Source organism: Corvus cornix, chromosome 4 (assembly GCF_000738735.6).
Source record: "Corvus cornix cornix isolate S_Up_H32 chromosome 4, ASM73873v5, whole genome shotgun sequence".
Taxonomy (NCBI): Eukaryota; Metazoa; Chordata; class Aves; order Passeriformes; family Corvidae; genus Corvus; species Corvus cornix.
In genome coordinates this window covers 38934197-38951204 of record NC_046334.1, presented here as the reverse complement: position 1 = coordinate 38951204, position 17008 = coordinate 38934197, and the positions used below count along the sequence as shown (strand labels likewise).

General features: G+C 36.7%; 1 protein-coding gene across 9 annotated transcripts in view; it reads right to left on the bottom strand.

The window, feature by feature from the left end:
* TENM3 (teneurin transmembrane protein 3) overlaps window positions 1-17008 on the bottom strand; it is a 1315365-nt gene that overhangs the window by 1015643 nt on the left and 282714 nt on the right. For 8 of the 9 annotated variants that reach the window (XM_039550639.1, XM_039550640.1, XM_039550642.1 and 5 more), the window contains exon 4: window positions 8031-8095. The exons of the other annotated variant lie outside the window; for it this stretch is intronic. The gene's annotated coding sequence lies outside the window, so the exon portion shown is untranslated. The remainder of the gene's footprint in view (window positions 1-8030; window positions 8096-17008) is intronic. 9 annotated transcript variants of the gene reach the window in all.

Sequence of the window (17008 nt, the reverse complement as noted above, 5' to 3'; positions counted from 1 at the left end):
TCCACCAGCTCTGTTGCCCTTCTCTGAACTCACTCCAGCCCCTCAATGTCTTTCTTGTACTGAGGAGCCCAGAACTGGACACAGCACTCGAGGTGTGGCCTCACCACTGCCGAGTACAGGGGAACAATCACTGCCCTGGTCCCACTGCCAACACTGTTCCTGATACAAGCCAGGATGCCATCGGCCTTCTTGGCCACCTGGGTACTGCTGGATCATGTTCAGCTGCTGTCATGTGTCAGCACTCCCAGGCTCTATTCAACTGGGCAGATTTCCAGCCATTCTACCCTAGCCCTGTACTGTTGATGGGCTTGTTGATACAGTGGAGCTTTTTGGTATCTTCAAGTAAAGCATTTTTAACTTTAGCTCTCCTAATGTTACTTCTGTTTAAATACTTCACTCAGTAAGTGAGCAGACATAAGCTTGGAATCAGACAATAAATTAAAATGTATTATGTGATAGTTAGAGGAAACGCAATAGCAATAACCCACTTACTATATTATTTCATGCTTCTATAGTAACAAAAGAACAGTATTTTTTATTTTCAAACTCTTTTATCTTCTGTCTTTTCTAAACTCAAGCTCAGCTTTAGGGCACAGCATAAATAAAAAATAGTACTATGTTCCTCATTCATCAAAGTATTGAACATGGATTTATGTCAGCAGTTTCATTCAAGTCTATGGGTTTACAACAATGTTTAAGAAGAAATATATATATATATATATATATATATGTTTCTGCATAAGTCAGCATCTTCTGCCAATTAAGTTGGGAAAACTTTTCAAACCATTGCTCCTATTAGAAACAAAGAAAAATTGTTTGGGCTTGCTTTTCTTCTTCCAGGGAAAGGGGGCTTATGAGATGCAGTCAAAATAGAGGAGTTGCTAAAGAGCAGCCCAAGGATACGTTCAGATACAACGTGAGAAATTACTAATGTTAATATGATGCTTTAGCTTTATCAAGGTGACTTTCCTTATGCCTGAAATAATCCTAGAGATAATTTTAAGAGAAGAGATTTAAATAATCATTTCCCTCCCACACTTTCTATTCTGTTTTGACTGAGAACTTCTTACAGGTATTTGACTACTCTCTGATTGGACAAGATCTAGCTCATCTTAACGTGAACCTTCAATATTTTATTGGAATATAAACTACAATATTCTAAATTACATTTTCATAGCTGTGTATCATAATGCTGGTTAGCTTATCAACTCTCTGTACTCATCTCTGCCCCATCTTAAACCTGAGATTACTTTCAGAACTTCAGTATGATATCTGGCATGTCTTTTTCACATAAATATAATCAAATTAAAAAACCTTTACCAAAACCAGCTATACAAATAGGTTTGTTCTCAAACATTTGAATTTTTTATATAAAGTATCAAAGACTACTTTGCTGCTATAAAGTTAGCATATCTCTAAAACTAAAACCTTTTTTTAATTTGCAAAGAAAATTAATGCATTATCTATGGAGTCTATACATTTTGAAACATATTCTAAAAAGTGTTGAGAATGATCCAGATTTTCAGAGGATAAATTTTTAATGAAAAGTCTACCTTGAATATGTAGCCAATTGCTTCTCGCCTACAAAATAAGTGATCATTATTGACACCAGAGGTGATGACACCAGGATGATGAAGATAGCATTTGACTGTGATGAATGAACAAATGAAATATATACTGGTCAAGATTATGAAAAGGAAAGTAATAAAAACAAAACTTATTTTTTCAAAATACTCAATGAACAGAAAACAAAATCCCAGTAGGAAAAAAACCCGATCAGTGTTCAGCTTGACTCAGCATAAGTCTAAATTCTAAGATGGGCTTCTTCAAGTCTGAAGACCATAAGAAATAACAATAAAAGGTGGAGCTTGTGGTTTTACTCCGCAAACATTTCCTGTTGCTTTTTAAAGAATTCTCAAGCCGCACAAGATAGAGTTTCTCCATCTTACTCCTCTATGATAGCTAAAATTATAATCTACTTTTATAGAATTAAGTACCTGATGTTCTTTATACGGCTCCTATCCTCTCTGTATTTTTGTGTTAACAAGAGAATCTGAAGGGATTTATAAATATCTTTTTTGTCCTGTGCTCAATTACAGTTGAGCATTGGGTGGAGCTCCCATAATGACTTTATTAAATTCATTATCAGGTATTACTCTGTTTCTTATTTTGAGCAGTATTTCTATTTCTACCCCCTTGAAACTATTGTTCAATTACAAGTTTAATTCTAACTCTCCTCCAAGAGGTTCCACTTTCTGGTCCAAAGTCTTTTTGATAGAGTTCAGCTATATAGCCTTGGCTGAGAAAATTACTTAGTTAAGCAGAAGAACTTTATCAAAGTCCACAGATAGTAAGAAAGGTAACCATTGGGTCTCACATGGGGGTTGGTGAGGATACTGATACTCATCCTACAGGTTTGTTAGCTCTGGCTAGATAATGTGTCTATCCTGCTAGCATGGTTTCTTCGCAAAACCAGAAAGAATAGAGTACCATGCAACAGAAAAAAATTAAAATAAGAAAGCCCCAAGTATAATTTCTAAGCATGTTATTGGAAAGAACAGAAAAACATAAAATAGTACTGAATACTGAAAAGAACCCACAGACTTTGCTTAAACTCTCCATGGAGCACATCAATGTTGTGGCACTGCATACTTGCCAGTCACTTGACTTTTAGCACACTATCAAAGGCCTTTGTTTAGACTCCCAGGTTGTGGTTTCCATATTATGTTTTAGGGATATAAGTGTGTCATGGTAATCATTCCTTCTTAAGGAATTTAAGTGGAGTGGTATAGCAAAAAAACCCCAGGTATGGCAGCATTTTGCATGCTTTTGGTTGAACCAGTATTTTTTAATAAAAATCTTGTAATGAAAATCTACACTCCAGTGACATGAAACAGCCAAGAGTTTACAAGTTACTTCAGGTCTATTGCAGGTACTGTAGAAAAGGCCAAGAGTTTAGGGCTTTTTATCTATGTGGGAAAGAGAAGTTTATTTATTATGAAATAATTATATTTTTTTTAGAAGTATAGTATTATCACTGCTACAGTGTTGTTCTAAGAGATAATGTAGTACTTACCCTGTGGTCTTATACTTTAGCCACTTGGAAATCAGATTATTTTCATGCAAACAGAGGGTGAATTATGTTACTGTTCTTGTATAAAAGGATTTTCCCCTCCCCTAATAATTTTTTACATTATAATGGAAATCTGGTGATCAACTGGAGATAATAAGAGATTCCTTGATTTACAATTCCATCCTCTGATTTTTGGCCTTTTCTCAGCTTGAAATGCTTTTTTTGGCATTTAGATGACGCTGAAACATCTTTCACAAGCTCCCAGTTACAGTGGCATCTGTCAGGATTTTGTTGGGCAGTCAAAATTGTCACAGCAGCATGTATTGCTTTAAGCACTAAAAACATCAGACAAGTCTTTTACTGGACTAGTAGAAAGTGGTGGCTTCATTGACAAACACCCCACAACCCCAGACTGTAGGATGTAGTGATAGCAAATAATAGTTACCTTCCAAAAGGTTTCATCTTTTGGTTCTTCCCATATGGGAACTTGATCATGAGTGCATCGTCACAGGTGTGTCATGAGGCTGTAAGACAGCTTTTGTAATAAGCTTTGCATTCCAAATCATATTTAAAATATTTTGAAAACCTAACAGTAATGCACTAAGCTACAAAAAGGGGTGATATTGCAGAGGAACTAATTTTCCAAATGTAACTTAGAATATTGCCACTATTTCCCTTGTGTTATTTGATGTTATGCAATGATAAATTTTATAAGACAATAAATCAAGTAGATGAGCATTGACTGACATGGATAAAGTACATCTCTTTTTGGTGATCAGCTGCCTAGTTATACATTGGACAAAAATGATTTCAAAATTGAATAATTCTGTAAATATTTTAGTAAGATAATTTAAATTTGAAAAAATGATGATGAAATAAAGTATACTTTTGAATGAACAGCACAACATATTAACTTACAGGGTACTGCTTAGTAGTTTAGTGTTCTGTGCTTGCTCAAAACAAAGTGTTTTCTGTTGCTCAGAGAAAAGTTTCCCTGAGCAACAGAACAGCTTTCAAAGTGTCTTACTAATCTCAGTTTCCTGCAACTTCAAGCACTCCTTGTCTCCAGAAACACTGATTTCTACAGTTTGCTTGTTCCAGACAAGTTCAGCAAATTTTATACAGCAAAAAACCCCACCGGTCAAAAATGTAGGCTGCAAAAAGTTTACATTTAGTCTTAAATATTGTATTTAACACATGAAAACTTCAAATGGGACTCCAGGAACAATCTTGAAGAAGAAACAAAACTCTCCTGGTAAAACTGTAAGAATACACTTTCCACAGGACTGTGGTGATCAGTTTAGACCTCTGGATTGCTAACACAACCTAATCCCTTTGACAAGATTTTGAGAAATGTGATAACTTCTTTCTGTAAAGGAATTAAATATAATTACTACTTATGAAAAAAGGTAAACCAACTGAATACTCAGCTGCAAGATTAGCTGGTATAAATTTCATCCTTGTTACAACTGGCTTTCATGACTTTATCTCAATCAGAAGGTCACTCTAGAGCCAGGTAACTCTCAATGTCATACTGGATCCCAAGGGTGTTTTATGAAAAGTAAGCACTAGCCTCAAGGATTGAAAGGGTCTTCAGTTTAGGTGAATTAAAAACTGTAGTCCAAAATGTGGATGTAAGATAATTTAGGCTACTCCAATGCTAGATGAAACACAGGATTTATAGGTTGCTTTTGGTCTTAAATGTCCAAATTTCACCTAATCTGTGAAGTAGTTACTGCAGCCCTTCCCCAGAGTTTTCTGTTGAAACGTGCTTCGATGGAGCAGCACTCTGTTCTTCATCCATAAAACATTTCATCTTCAAAAACTACATCAGCATCTAGTCCTTGGGTTACAGTAAACCCCAAGCGTATCTACAAACACATCTACATACATATGACAGTATGCAAATTATACACTTTTCATTAAAGAATAGCCATTTCTTTTTCAACAATATCAGTTTATCTCTTTTTACATTCGTGTATCAGCTCAGAATTTAAAAAGTAAATGCTGAGGATTCCCCATGGCCACAGTTCTCCTTCCCTCTGTGGAAATCTGTTTCTAAAATAACTCACATTCAATTACACAGGTCACTTGTGATAGTGGCTTTTCTTGGTGTGCCTGAAGAAAAGTCTGCAGTATTTGAACCATGAAAAATTATGCACAGTGTTTCATTTTAAAGATGTGCCAGATTAACAGAAGGTAATTGGGGTAGACTGTGAATGGTACCAGCTGCTTATTTGCAAATGCTACAGACACCATTTATTTTTGCCTAGAATTTCTATTAAGTACTTTACTATTATAGCTTATTTTTTGCTATGTCATCCCCAAGTCAATATCCCTTATTTGTTGCTTTTTCTTCCATCAATTAAACTCATCCCTCCTACTATCACTTTTACAACTGTAACCCTTCTCCTACCATTTAATGTAAGCAAAGGAGAAACATGAAACATTGAGAGATGGTTTAAGATGACTTTTCTCTTCGTAATATTTTCCCAGATTTGAAACCTGAACAATTCCAGTGTTATTAAGTCTATCTAGGTTGAACATTAACAAAACTACACGACAATATAAATCAGTAAGAAGCTTATATTGAGTAGTGTTTTGGAGGGAGGACTCCACAGGCAGCCCCTCCTCCTCCCCAACACACATCATTGATTCTATTTGCACAACTACTTTGAAGTTACTATTTTAGTATTAGTTTGGGAGGTAGAAACTAGCACATGACCAGAATGAACATGTAAGGCATTATACTTTCCTTATAGCTACATGCACAAAAGATGAAAACTGGGTCATTTTTAGAACTTTCTCAGGAAATGATATAGATAGTTTTGCACACAGTGAATTTTCTTGACTCAAATTAGATGTATTAAAAATAAAAATTCTACTTGACTACATCTAACAATACACACCACATAAACAAAAGATGTTGAATTGCAGCATCTTTTAGGTAAAAAGATCAAAAGGATCACTATCAGATAACTTTCTCACTTTCTTCTTGTTTGTATCGAAACTATTTGAAACCTATCATCTGAGTAGATTCTCAAAACTCTAAATTATGAATCTTCCTTGATTATCGCAAAGTTTTTTATTTAATACAAATGCAAGCCAGAGGAAATAAGATACCCTGTAATATTATATCAAATATGCAATTTGCAATGGCATTCCTTTATTAAAAATGCCAATTATAATTGCACATAAAATTTAATTGAGGTCATTACCCTCTTGACAAGTTATTTCTAAATTCTTTCATCTAATAAGATTTGTTATTTTAACATTTTCCACATCAATGCTTCTTTCACATCTATATACTTCTTATCTATTTATAAGGGTAATAGAAATTACCCATCATTTGATTGTATCATTGTGCTATTAATAAGAAAGCTGTCTATTTAACTGCTTATCAGGGAGATGATATTATCCTTTAAGTGCAAAATTGTAAATATGATCCTCTTAATATCATAATTCATTACACCATAATTATATTTGTTGAAATATTAGCAAGGAAAAATAACACCAAATTATGAATGGATTCTTAAGTTTGTTTTATTTTGCAGACTTGACTAAAATGCCCAGGAAATGTCTAATCTTAAAAAAAATAATTTTTACAATGGGATTACTGCATTATTGCCTTGTATTTCACCAAGTTAAATATATCTTGCCAATTCATTATGTAGGCAAACAAAGGAGGTAATATTATTCACTAAAAGTTTTCAACTACTTGTTCCTATTTTACTCAGAAATAATATATTGGTAAGGACAACTAAGATTATTACCTTGGATACTTCCTAAGCCTCATGGGATGCTTTGCTTCATGTAAATGCACGTAGTGGAGGGTACCTTGTCTGAAGGGCATAAGTGTTTCCTTTTCCACGGTAAACTTCCCTTAGGTATGTTTGCCACTGACATGCAAGTAGTCAGATATTCAAGACAAAATTAATTTTGTTTTCAGTCCTTCAGATGTTTAATACATTTGGGAAGGTCATTTATGCCGAAGTTCAGTATAAACCCAGCCCTACACTGAAAAAAAAAAAAATTCTACCTTCAATCAAACTAATCTAAATATATTAATTCATATTACATTATTATGCAGTTAAACCCCAGGGAAATTAAAAAGAGGGAGTTATTTTTTTACTATATTTTACTAACAAGAGGCATATAAAAGTAGGCAACAAGGAAAAATTTGTTCTCAGTACATAACATTGTCTTGTACTGTGAGCAATTCACACCTTAGTGTACACTCACCAAGTGGAAACCAGTGCTTTAGTGTAAAAAGAGCATGAGACCACAGTTTGAGCAGTGTTTCGTGTTTCATGTTGGGTACTTCCACTTTCAACACAGAACAAAGTGCTGCCACTGTTACACTCTCCATGACAAAAGAGGCAGTGAGTCTCCTCCATTGACTCACAGAAAACTAGGACAGTACAGTTGTTTCTTCAACACAGGACAACCTAATTTTATCCTCATGATGGTGATAACTGAGTGAACAAAGTAATGGGGTCTAAGTGGACCAAGTGGACCATATAATTGAAATTAACATGCCTTTTGAAATTTGCACTTACCTATAATTAAGATCTTAGTATGCAAATAGCAGCTTATGACCTAATATTCCCTATGTGTCCCTTTCCTGATTTCTATTAAAAAAGAGAACTATTTCGGCTTCTAGAACAGATCAAACAAATAAACCATTCTGTCCTGTCAGAATCCCACAAAGCAGGATGGATGTACAGAAGTGTAGTTCGCTAAAGCTTGCACCTCACCTGGCTTGGAGTGGATTAGCTTATTCCCTAGCTAGCTATCACCCCACAAAACAATGCCAATATAAGGGATCAAAAAATCAGAAACATCTTTATGAAGTAAAAATATACACACTGATCTGTGATAAACAAAATAATTACACCATGACCTATTGTATTTGCATAAATTTCCCTCTGGAAAAATCTAGCCTAAGCTCACTTACTAGGTTCAAGGTTCTTCCTCCTATGCTCCAGTGATACCACTCTGTCTCTTTTGTGGACAGGAGTTCTAAGAAAAAGAAAATAAAAGGAAAATTGATGAGTACGTTTATTTAAAACATCAGTCCCTTCAGGTTTTAGAATGTTAGTCAAAATGGGTAGTAAGATGCAAAACTTAGCTTTGAAGGCACCATACCTGCCAGTTCTGAGGAGAAAATGCACTAAGGATGTTCTCTTACATCACATGACTTGGTTTTTGAATACCTTTCTGAATTTCCACATATTTTTCCCACTACTTAACTATATCTAGCTTTGGTAACAATAATCCCTCGGTATTTTTAAACAGGGAGCCATTCCCCTTAATAATCTATTGACTTTCAGATGTATCACAGTGAAGAAAAAATACTTCATCATTTGTAAACTGTCAGAACTTGATCAAGCATATCCTAACTGATAATGACAGAAACTTGCATGATGTCTTAGGTATGGAACATAAAACTTATGTTCATTTCAACTACTCTGTGAAGCCTCATAAAATTTTGAGAGAGTTACACTAAGCTAATAATATATTGCTGCATCAATTGAGCCAAAAAACATCCATAAAAGTGTTCCTTTTACATGCTCTGAAGCCTCCTGAAGGGAGAGGAGGGAGAGCGGAGAAGGAGAACTGGGTTTTACAGTGTAGCCTAAGTAAGGAGGTCAGAAAGGCTTTGTGCAAACACCAGTATTTGCCTTCTGAGGAGACAACTTACTAATTGTGAATGTATGAAATTAATAACGTTTGAGTGTCACAATAACTGACTTGAAAAAAAACCAGATACTTGAATATAAGGAATTTTTCTTACTCCATTATGTGATTTTATAAACCTGTCTCAATATTGTATACAGTTTTACTACCACAGGGTTATGAGGAACAACTGAGTGAGGAAGACACATTATATTTCTTCTAGATTGCCAAATGGAGTGATTACCACCTATATACAAAAAGTGGTATTTTAATGGAGAATATAGCAAAGGAATGAGATACATAATCTATCAAAATAAATATTTTTCAACTAGTTGAAGGTAAAATTCCTTTTTGTAAAAACATGTTTTCAAGCTATCAAATCTGTATTCTCTTCAATATAAATCTAATAACAGAAAATATATTCAAAACACACAAAATTTTACAAACTCATTTACAAACATTAGTTTATAAAATCCTAAATATTCACTGAATTTGGGAGGCTCATTCCACAATTGCCTCAGAGAAACAAGTAAAAAGATCCAGGCTAAATACCTTGCCTATCCAGCCCTGGTGTTCAGACCACTGAATTCTGCTTCACTCACAAACTCAAAATGAACAGTGCTGAGGATTTTTTGGCACAACCATTGAACTTTATCCCAAAACACAGCGTTCAGAAGATAAAGGACTTATCTATTCCGAATTTTCTGTGCTGTATACTACCAAACAGCATTCCTAAGACAATTTGTGTAGAAAACTCTTCATGACTGTATCCTGTTGTCTAGTCCTCCTATTTTCTAAAACCCACATAAGTTACAAACACAGTGATCCAAACTGTACCCTTTAGCTGCCTTTATTCCTTGCCCAAGGAATCTGGGACATAATTTCTGATTGTGATTTAGTGAGTTCTGGTATCCGCAGCACATAGTTGAGGCACAGTGAATTATCACCAGTGTCATGGTTTTACGCCCAGCTGGAGATGAAACACCATGCAACCATTCTCTCAATCTCCCACTATCCCTTCCCCCCCATCCTGGTAGAATGGGAGGAGAACTGAAGTAAAACTTGTATTTTGAGATAAGAACTTAATAATTGAAAATGCAATAATAATGGTAAATAATAATAATAATGAAAATAAGAAGGGGAAAAAGCCAAAGTGATGAACAGTAGAATTTCTCACCACCCACTGACTGACATCAGAGCCCCCTTCCTGAACTCAGATTGACCACCCTTCCAGGAAACTCCCCTCAGTTTATATACTGGGCATGACATTCTCTGGTGTGGAATATCCCTTTGGTCAGTTTGGGTCACCAGTCCCAGCTATGGTCCCTCCCAGTTTCTTTTGTGTACCCCCTCACTGGCAAAGCATGAGACAAGGAAAAAAATGTCCTTAACTAGGATAAACACTACTTAGGAAAAAACAAAAACATCAGTGTGTTATCAACACCATTCTCATTCTGAATCCAAAACACAGCACTGTAACAGCTACTGAAAAGAAATTAACTTTATCCCAGCTGAAATCAGGACAGCTGGCCAGCTGCTGACGCTTCCCTACGTCCCTCAGAGTTAACCCGGGGCTTCTCTTTCACAGCTTTGCATTCAGTATTGTACAGCTGCCAGGACTGATAATATCATTGGAAGAGGTTCTTATGTGGTAAAATGCAGCAGGCTGATGATGACCATAGCATCACAGCAATTCTGCATTAAACCAGCCTGAAGGTCCCACAGCTGAGACACAGTGATGGCCAGTGACTACTCAAGTTCTGTATCTTGCTGGCTAAGATTTAAGCCAGGATGTTACCGAGAGCAGGTCCCATAAGCCTCAAAAGTTACCAGATGATTTTTGATTGATCCTGTGAAAACTCAACCATGTGCTGCCCATTGCCAGAGCCCAGTTTCAACTTGAAACCCTCTCATGAATATGGGCCAGCATGTCCAGGATCAGCTTCTTGTATCTCTCCATCATGGTAGAGGTCAGCTGCTGGGGGGGGGCACTGATGGTGGCTGCTCCCTGCTGTCAAAGATGGATTAGCAAAGGGGCACCCAAGGGCAGGGCAGGGCTATGTGCTTTTGAGGTTTTTTTGATACTTAGCTAACAGAAGGGTAAACCTGAGGCTTTGGACTTTCTGGTAAACTCTGCATTATGCTACCATTGAAGTTAACTAAACAACTACACACAGAAAACTCCTTCTAAAACAAATACAGATATTTGTCTCTTTCCAGCTGAGTTAGGTGAGAATCAGGGTCGAAATTGCTTGTTCTCTTCCTGACTCATAAATTTGTTTGCCTGCCTCAGCTTCAGCAAGAGGACCTACATGCTTTTTACCAGAACAGTCCTTGGTATTCCCTTGCAATTTGGATTCAGTCAGCTCTGGGCTATGAAGCACTCAAAGCTCAGGTCTCCACGCCAGGTTATTCTGATCCAGCTGCTAGGTTAGTATGAAAACAAAGTGAACAAAATGCCTGTTGCATTCTCATAGGATGTCTAAATTAAGACAGATGAGTGACAACTCCTGTTACCTCCATCTACTTCCAGTAGAAGACACCTTGGCAGTATCTCACTTAAGTGTAAATTAGAGAAGGAAAGCACTTGGGTGGACTAGGTTCCTCTGATAACCTCAGGTTTTCAGGGTCCGTCCTCTCCACCATTAACTAGATGAAAAGTTTAAGCAGGTTGCACACTGTGCAGGGGCTGTGTGAACTGCCTATGTACCGTATCTCAGGAACATCTGCCCCTGGTCCTGATATTCCAGTGAAGCATTGCTTGAGTTAGAGAGAAAGTATTTCAACCGTGACCATCAGCGTTATGTACAAGCCTGGAATACCACCTGCACTGACACTTCCACTGATTGCAATAAAAAGGCGGCTTTTTAAGAAAATTATACTCATGACCTAAGTATTGAGATCTGTGTTGGCTTTCATTCTCAATTTTCAGTCTCACTCTGAAGTATGAATAATGCTCTTCCATACTTTTATTTAATCCTTTAACATACTGGTGCAGAGACAAGAGAGGGAAAATGCACATTTTTTTATTGAACTCTGAGATAATATTTTCTCCAAGTTTGTTCCAGCTTGGAGAAGCAGCCTACTTTGGAGAAACCATGACTGGAGAGACAATCTTTTCTCTCTAGTTTTACCTGGCAAAGGAGTTAAACAACAGAAGATGTTTGTGCCTGACAGACACTTGCTCTAAAATAGGAATAATTCTTCAGGATAATGGGGGACAGATGAGCTTAAAAACCATCCACGCAAACCAAGAAACATATTACAGGAGCTTGTTTCTTTCCTGCTTCAAATGCTATGACAAGTCACTTTATCTCTCTTGTGCTTGTCTCTAAATCTGTAAATAATATTTTGCTACTTCGCAGACATTTTTAGAAGTTGAATTAATGCGGTCACTGAATTGGAGTAGCCTGTCATTGTTTAACTTTGTTACATTGCTTCAGAGCAAAGAAAAAAAAAAAAAAAAAAGCAGAATCAGCAGCCACTGCACCAGCCACCAGCAACAACATTTACAGCATATATAATAGATGCAAAAGCAGAAAAGTAATGAAATTCTGGAGGTAATTTTTAAGGAGTAAGTGCCAGTTTGATGTACTTAATATGTTTTCTGCTTTGATGGAATTGGGAATCTCAGCTGAGGGTATAACTGGAGCAGGTGAGAGCCATCTGACAAATAAAGAAATACAACCAGGCTTGCTGAACTTTGGAGGAAACACAGGCGGAGTTGCACAGGGGGAGGCAAACAGCTGTCTGCCTTCTATGGGTGAGTTCCAGGTTTTCAATAGCTAAGAGGGAACATGGATATATCAGAGGTACTATCACGGAGACAGATGCCTTCCTACTCAGACAGCTCAGGATGTGGGTGGTATGGAAATCTGGAAGACCTGTATTTTAACACGAAACATTCATACAGGAGCATCCTGCTTACAGTATAGATCACTGCAACTCAATAACATAATTGAATAGATGACTTCTAAATAGTGATGTTTCATCCTCCTAATAACCCATAATTTCAATTTTCTCCATAATTACTTTGTAATGAATCTTTTATTTATAATTCTTTTTTAGTCAAGCCAAATTTCATATTAAAATAAAACCCCTGATCCAGGAAATTCTTCCTCTATATATAAGAAAGCTTTTCCTATTTAAAAATACAATCACAAATAGAACTTTATTGATATTAATAAATGACAAAAATAATTGGATATGACAATAAGTGGAAGCTAAACTACATATTTAATAACATTATTAAAAGGAACGTGCAGTAACTCAAATATTTGTTCTACAGAGCTATTCACCATATTTACTCTGGAGGCAGATAACAGTGTTTCACAGTTAACAGTGAGGAGTAAAGAAGTGTGATTGTTTCAAAATTAAGTATAGCTCACTTTTTGGTCTCAGAAACTAGAACAGACAAGCAAAAACAAAGATTTTTTTTTTCTCTTTTCAAAAGATCATACTTACACTATTAATAAAAAATAAAAGGAGACCTACAAGGAGCACAGGCCTCTTTTTATTCCTCATGGGAGTAGAGAAGAGAGAAAGAAGGTAGGTTGCCAGTACATAAAAGCAAATATCAGATAAGAAAATCCTAGTCAATATATTTTTTCCTTCAGTCAAGTTATTTTTAATACATACTGTTCTGTCTCTCTCTAGGAGACATATGTTATAGGAAAGATTAGTTTTGCTGTACCTATTGCTTCTGCCAGCCTGCATCAAAGAAAATTTAGAGATGTGCTGACAGTCTAATACTTGCTATCAGGTTCTACCTGTAGATAAGAGCTGAAAAAACATCTGTTGAATTTTTTCACAATAGTCAAATTCTACTATGAGGGATATTAAAAAATAAAAATAATTATTTTAAAAAAACACCTTCTGATTTTAATGTACACAGTGGTGACTTCTGAAGTTATTTCCCATAAGTTTTAAATTCATTAACTTGAAACACAATGTAAAACACAAGTATCTGAGTCGTTGTCCAAAGCTAATGAAATGCATTTCCATAAACCTGATTTGGAAGATTTTTCACCCCTAAAGGTGTCTGGATGGAAAGCAGCAAACATTAGCTAGACAAGAAAAACAAAAGATGAGTATGCAGAACCCTCAGTATCTCAGATGTGCTCAGTTCTTACTTTTCCTTGCAAAAACAAAGGAACGAAACCCCTTTCTCCCTTCCTTTTCAATTTCAAACCAAACTAAACTAACCAAAAATACTGACACCTCTCCCCCTTCAGTTCTTCAGAGAAAATGAACATGCCATATTTTTCCTATTTCTCACACCAAACCTTTAAAAAACAGGATTCAAAACATCCAGATAAGACTCTCATGTAATATAAGTGCACACACAACTCCTCCTCTCCTTCCAGATCAAAAGTTACCTTTCTCCAAAGGAATTTGAGGGAATGGTATGTAGGAAATGGTAATAGTTATGCTTATGGTCTTCATCTGCATTTCTCAGTTCAGTTAAAATCTTTGCTTAAGCGTTAGTATTTTTGAGAAGGAAGTCAAGGACTGCCCAGAGAAGTTGTGGATTTCTCATTGGAAGTGTCAGGTTGGACTTTAAGCAACCTGGTCTAACATAAGTTGTCCCTACCCATGGCAGGAGGTTGGATATAAAAAATATCTAAGACATCAAGTATGTTGTCTGGTTGTCAAATTATATCTCATACATGTAATCCAATTTCACGTAGGCATACAGAAAAAGTTCCTCCAGTTCAGCAAATTATACCAGGAGTTGTAGCGGTGTCAAGAGACTGAAAATAGTTTGCGCCTCAAACATTGATACAAAGTTTTGCTCATTATAAAGAAGCTACAACCAAAGAAGCCTCCCTGAAGAGTGGGACTTTGGACTGAAAATCATATTGTTGATTATGTAGAGGGAAACCTATCAGTCATCTCAGACTGAGGGAAAGGTATGCAGCCACAAAAGGCCAAAGCCACCAGCTGCAACTATCCCGGGCTGAGTGTGGGGTGGGGGGAGAGCCCAGCTCACAGAAGCCAGGTTTACACAGACTCCCCCCAACCGAGGGGGGAGGAGGAGGTTTCAGGTGCGTGGCGTAACCTCTGGCCAGAGGCACTGAACACCCATCCTCTGTTACACAAACAGGCCCAGCTGTGGAACCCCCAGCCCCACAGGGCACTTCCACGGGACTTTCACGTGAGAGGCAGCTGAGGGGGAGCCATAATCCATCAAAGACCCCCCAAAGTGCTCCCCAGAGGCTTTGCACCACAGGACTGCACGTGATGCAACAGATCCAGAGCCTGCTGTGAGAGACTGCCCCCTCCCAGGGGGACAGGCCTGGACATTGCCACCTGGCTCGAGGGTATATGAACCCATGGGACTCTATGCTTTCACCACCAAGAAGACCAGCTGGAGAGGATCAACAGAACATCATTGGGATCCATGGAGTGGTGATATTTTCCTTATTTCCACTCTCTTTCTGTCCTCCCCACCTATTTTCTATTTCTTCCTTTCTCGCTCTCTCTCTCTCTCTTATTTACTATTGAATAAAACACATACTATTGACTGGCATATGGTCTCATTTGCACCTTAATTAGGGCAGAGGTATTTCTAAGAACCTCAGTATTCAGATCTTAACAAGGGGATGTCTGAGACCAATAACGCACTAAAGAGAACAGGAAGAGTTTTAAGGACTCTTGTGCAATCTGTAATTAATTAAAATACAGTTTCAGTAGTGATTTAAGTATATGATGGACAGCTGAAGGTAATTTTCAGCATTAGAAAGAGAAACCATATTGAAATTGCTGGTTAGAATGGAGGCTTCGTACTCGCTGGGCAGTTTGACACTCTTATTGCAGTTCTTAATTAATTTTATTTTTCCTTCTTTTATTTTCCTATACAAATATTTCTGTTTCTATTATTTATTGTTAGAATGATGCACAGATTCTAAAAATAAAAACTTGATTTTTCCAAAATGTTAGTGTTTTCATCAGGACAACAGAATATATACTTTTTAATCTGTTTGGCCTAAAACAGTGTAGTTCTTAAACCAATACAACATATTCCCTAGCCTACCCTTGGATTGACTTGCATGAGCTATAGTCTAAATCCCTGTTTCCTCCAAAAAGAGGGATTCAGAACATTAGGCAGATCATGCAATATTGTGCTGCATAATCTTTTCCCCAGTGGTTAGTGTGCTGCGGATCATGGAAGTTAGATGACTGAAATGTTACAAATTCAGATAAAGAAAAGCTTCACATTTTACTTTAATCTCTCAGAGTGTCTCGGGCTTTCTTTGGCCATATAGTTGAGTCTCTCTTATTTTTAAAGCTCAGGGCTTTTGTAGTCATCCAGGCACTATACTTCTGCCAAGACAAACTGGTCTGGGTAACATCTTCTAAAAAGCCAGTCTATCTTCCCTGACTAGGAATATTCTTGCCTGCATCAGCTCAGGTGTTATGGAAAACTCAGGACCCACTTATTCTAACTAGAATGTCACAGAGGTACCAAGCATAGTGGAAAATCAGTTTCTGAGATAACTACTGTCAGTGTTACAGAAATAGCCTAGATCTATAAAGCAGTGCTTATACCAAGTTACAACACTTTAAGGCTCAGGCTTGGCCAAAAACATTTCTGATAAGTAAAAAACCGGTAAAAACCAAACGATAAATACAAACGTCTTCCCGGATCATAAACAGAACATTCACATTGATTCTTAATTTTCCTGTGTATGAATTGTATCTTTCACAACTAGATATAGCTCTCCATTATTTCTCACAGAACTTATTTCTGTCTGATGTACAGGTTACTTATCTACAGCCAACAATTAATAGAATAGACTGTAATAACACTTATGTGTGATTTCTTCATATATAATTTTCTCTTTCCCTCATACATACGCATGTCCTTGCTCTCTGCATTTATTTTATCATCAGTGTAAAATCTGCCACTGTTTTTTTACACAAAGGGCGAAGGGTCTCAGAGTTATGATTTGAAGGAACAAGATTAGCAAGAACACACCAAAATAATAAGCAATATTTTTTTAGTTTCAATCAAGAATGTCAAATAACTTCTGGAAAGTACAGGATGATATCTGAGAAGCAAATACTGCAAGAATACTGCTTGTAATAAGAAGTAGTCTGAGTTTTATGAGATTTGAAAAGCAACTCTCATCACCTTTACTTAAAATTCAGGGAAGAAACTCGAGAGTAGTATCTAGAAGTCCAATTTCTGCATCTCAAGACCAAAGGAAATTATGACTAGAAAAAAGAAAACAAGACATATCCCAAAGGGTT